Below are 5,267 nucleotides of genomic sequence, written 5' to 3'. Positions count from 1 at the left end.
CAATTCTATACCTTCTCAAAAGCTGTTCAAAAATAGCGTGCGGGTAATACCACAAACCGAAGCCGGACCATGTAATGTAAATATAAAAATGTGCTGATGCTTATGAGGGTTTGTTCTTGTTATAAATAATAATTGATGTCACACACATACACCCCCATGTTAGTGATATGGATTGATATTTAATTAAATAAAAATTAGAGGTGGAAAATGAAATTCGTTTCATTTGTGATGCTCAAGCGTTTGTACATGTATATTACCCCTTATCCTTAATATGAAAATCGGTTTGAGGTTTGATTTAATTTTAAATACTTCCTTGGTCCTTAATAGAAAAATTAGTCGATTAATTTGAGTAAATTAAAAAAATTAGATATGTTAATTATTTGTAATAAATAGATGTCATCTTTCCTAAAATATATTTGCTAATCAAGTGTACTGACTAGAAATACCATTATTACAAGGATTATATTGAACAAAATAGATAAATATGAGAGATAAAATGGATTAGGGTCATATATTTAATATCAAAATAAAAGTTAAACAAGCTCTAATATTAAGGACTAAAACTAGTATAAGATATCAATCCATTCTGTCTTCCATTTTTTTTCCAAAATATTTCTATTAATTGTAAGGGATTTCTGCCAAAAGATAATTTCAATAATACAAATAATTTAAAGAGATCAATACATATTTGTAACAAATAATTAACTTAATTAAGTTTTACACTATCCCCTCTTTAGATGCAGTATTAATCAAAGGAATTAAAAGAAGGGAACAAAACAAAGAATTAATGAAAGCAATTGGAGGATCTGGAAGACTAGTCCCTATCGGATGTGTACATGACTATATGGATGGGGGCACAAGGCACATGCTTTGAAGTAAGCATTGTGGTGATACGTCGCGTCCAAAAACTCATCAAGGATATATGCGTAGCGTACCCTCTTTTAATTTAAAGACACGTCACATGTTTTATTTTATACTTGATTTTGATGATTTACATTTTCATTAGCTGTGTCTTTATCATGTTAATTGTAGATTATTATGATAGAGATTTAAAGAGTGTTTGTATAGAAACCAAACCATAATTTAAAAAATGTTTTTACAACTTACGAAGTAATAGAAGAACAAAATCTTGTCGATCAGTTTTATCTACGTATTCATTGGTTGATATATATTGATATCATGTAAAGGACGAGATTATGTTTCGAAATTAATTAAACCATGCATCGTCATTGGCATACATATATAATTAATAATATTCTTCGTAACATATTTTTATATAAATTTATGCATTCAAACACTCTTCCATGATATGATTGCATGTGAAGTATACATCTCATTATTATACTCATTTTATATTATTTATTTCTCTTCCAATATATCGTATGGTATCAGTTTATTTTTGTGAACATAAAACAATACAGTTGAAAGATAGTATCAAAACCACGCATATGCAAACCATTATCATACTTAATATAAGAGTTAATTAATTTAAATAGATTAAAAAAATTAATTAAGTTAGTTATTTATAACAAATAAGAATTATTTTTCCTAAAATATCCTAATTAAGTAAATTGGCTAAAACCATATTATAAGGATTGTCTTAGAAAAAAATAGATAAATATGAGTAATAAAATGAGTTGTGGTCTTATATTTAAGATTAAGATAAAAAATAAATGAGTTTTTATACTAAAAATCAGAAGTAGTATAATATTTTTTTTATTTTTTATTTGACGTTTGTGGTTCTGTTTTTCAGAAAAAGAGGGTAATCCTTTCTTTAAAAAATAAAATTCCCGTTTTGTAATGTAAGGCATCACTTTAATTTTTCTTCTTGTTTTCTCCTAATAAGCGAAGCTTGGTGGGTCCACAATAATTTTGTTTGGCGGCCCTGAAAAGTTCAAGGTCGAAGCAAATCTAGGAAGAAAGCTCATGATGTTCTTCACTTCTTAGTGTTTTTTTCTTTTTTTTTTTAAACGTATAATAATCAAGCTCAGTACATTCCAACAAGTGGAGGAACAAATGAACTCCTTTATTTGCTTTTCACTGAGATCTACCCTGTGGGCCACCTTAAATAAATGCGTGGTTCAGATTCCATCGCCGAATGTTACTCCCTCCGTTCCTTATTATAAAAGATAAATAACTAAATTACGTTGATCAAAAAAATAGTTAAAATTAGTTGAAGACAATTAATGTGTAAAAAGTATAATGTTTTTTCCAACAATACCCCTATTAATAAGGAGAGAGAGTATGAGAGAGAACAATTAAATTATTAAAAGAAAGAGAAGTGGGAGGGAGAGAGAGTATGAGTTGGAGACAAAATAAATATGGGTAAAATAAGAAATCAATACAAAAAACTAGATACAACTTTTAAGTGTCTCTTATATATGGAAACATGCCATAAGCATCAAATGTCTCTTATAATAAGGAACGGAGGGAGTACTTATTTATTTTATCCTATCTTGAAAATATAGGTGGACTCACGCACATATATCATTTTTATATTTTAAAAGGAAGTCTTATATGGTTACAAGATGCACGATGATTGATTATTTTATGGGGTTGGGAGAATATAAGTTGGATTACTGAATTTTCAATGGATATGGTATATATGGAGTATGTATCGGCCTTCATCTTTTACCATCATGTATTGGCCCTTATCTAAACTATATTTATTTATATAATTATAAAACAAAGGAATCGTTTGGTGGCGTAGCTAAGTATTAAATATGAGTATAATTTTTATTATTGGTCAATAATTAATTAAGCTGCTAAAATCAGCTAACTTTCTTTGTGATTTGTTGCATTAAAATGGGTGTTTTTTTAAAGTTTTTTTAAGACTCCGTCTTGACTAAAATTAGCATCTTAAAAATAAGAAGCATGAATATTTTATTACTATTTATTTTGGAATTGGAATTCTTTTTGGTATAACTTAAAGTATACTCAAATTATTTTAGGCTTGATATTAATCTCTATTGGATTAAGAATGCAACAGTTAAAGTTACTATAATAAGTGTCATTTTTTATATTTGAACTTCTTTATGAATACGAGTCTGGTTAACACCTCAATTAATAGCTTGTTAATTTTCGAAACTTCTTAAAGATGAGGGGTTTCTCCTTCACCTACGTGAAAGTGAATATCGTTTTATTTTATGTTTTTAATTTTTGGATGGACCGCGATTTATAAATATACCCATAGCAAATGGAAAAAAAATTAAAATGAGTTGAGATCGATGTTGAATCCATCAAACAAGTAATGTATGTACATAATTTGTTAACTTGTGGCAGTTTTTTTTCCTCTCAGTTGTCTTACACTCTTACTACTTAAAATTTTATTTATTAATTAGATTAAATTGGGTTAGCGAATGCCTAAAAACTATTGGCAAAAATGATGACAACTGATGCGGATCATTAAGCTAACAAGCTGTATTTCTCACCGATACATACGTGATTTTCTCAATGAATTATTCACTATTAAATATTATTAATTACTCTAAATTCCAGGTGAGCTGGGACTCAAATTTAGGGAATTTTATTTTTTATCCACATGACTTGAACTTAACACCTTATTTAATCATTATCAAATTCCTTATTATTACTTAACAAATAAAAAAAACTTAGGTTAAATTCTTCTCCAGCCACAAATGGTTATGTGTTCTTTTTTAATTTCGTGTAGATTTATAATAAAATACTATTAAATTTTAATATTTTAAAATAAGATATATGACCATGTAAGCAGAAAATTTGGGATAATAGATACTCTCCCGGTCCTAAATATAAGACCATTATAGTACAAGGGTCTTATATTTAGGACGGAGGAGTATAAGGAATCTGATTCAAGTATTATCATTAACCTATTTAGATTGAGTAAATATTACTCCTCCGGTCCTAATATAAGACCCAATTGACTTATTTGAGGAGATTAAGGAAGTAAGTTAAGTTGGTTATTTATAATAAATAAGTGTTGTCATTCTAAAATATCCTTGCTAATTAAGTATATTGGCTAAAACTATCATTATTAGAAGGATTATCTGGGAAAAAAATACATAAATAAGAGACAAAATGGATTGGGTCTTATAATTAGGACCAAATATAAAAGTCAAATTAGATCTTATAATAAAGACTGGAGGAGTACCTTTTATTAGAAAAAAATCGTTCGGGAAAAAAATGCAGGCAATGATTCCTGAATACATCAAAAAAATAGTAGGCTGGTAACAGGTAACATCTTTTACGAAATCATTAAAACGTAACGTCGGGTCATGGACTTCTCTTTCACGTCCATTTCTCCAACGTTAATAGTTTATTAAGAATAATTTTGATTAACAAAACGTTTTTTTTTATTTATTTAATATATACAAACGAACATCAAGGAAAAGTTAGACCCGTACCTTCCACGTCATTCGTGCATATCCCAAAACATTAGGCAATTTCCGTGAGGACCAACGAATTCCCTTTCTTCCACAAAATCTTACCCCAAATCTTTTCGTCTTTGTAACTTTGCCCCAAATACTTTTCTTTGCATTCAAGTCCCATGAACATAGGATAGAAGCCGAAGCATCTAAGCAGAATATGCCACTTCTTATGTTTTATACTTTATTAAGGGGTTAACGTAAATAGAAAAGGAAAACAAAAGGGGGGAGGTACGTAAAATAGGGAACAAAATGAAACAAAGGTGATGGGCTCATGAGACAAAATTTATTAATTAAAATTGATTCGAGAGGCTGCGAGCTGCTTGTACCATGAATGATTGAAAATAAAACAAAAGGTCCCATAACAAGCTGCTTAAGCATACATGGGACATCATCATTCATCTAACAAATTACTTTATTTGAATGAGACACTCACCGACTCTCCAATTCATCAATCTAATGAAGCCAATTTTCTATGTCATTTTCCTTTTGCTCAGGGCTTGTTTAGATTCATGATCAATAGGGATATTTATGTAAATTGAGACATAATGCTTTTTATATATTTATTTCATGTTTTATAAATTATGATTGAAAAGTTACTTATAAACTGTTTATAATTCATTCTAAACAAATCTTTAATAAATTTAGATAATATCAACTTATAATTTAATAACAAATATAAAAAGTAAAGGAAATTAGAGTTTTATATGTAAAATCAAATTTAACTTTTGACTCTTATATTTTCTATATCAGAAACTAGAGGAAGTATTGATTAGAAACAAAAAAAGAAACTAGAGGGAGTAAAAGGTGTTTGGAAAATGGTGGAAGAAGTACTTTTTCACAAATTGAGAAAAATTGTTCCAC

This window comes from Neltuma alba, unplaced genomic scaffold (genome assembly GCF_004799145.2).
Source record: "Neltuma alba isolate B1F8T4 unplaced genomic scaffold, ASM479914v2 tig00005799_pilon, whole genome shotgun sequence".
In the NCBI taxonomy this organism is placed as follows: Eukaryota; Viridiplantae; Streptophyta; class Magnoliopsida; order Fabales; family Fabaceae; genus Neltuma; species Neltuma alba.
The sequence above is the reverse complement of the archived record's forward strand: the minus strand, read 5'-3'. Positions refer to the sequence as shown.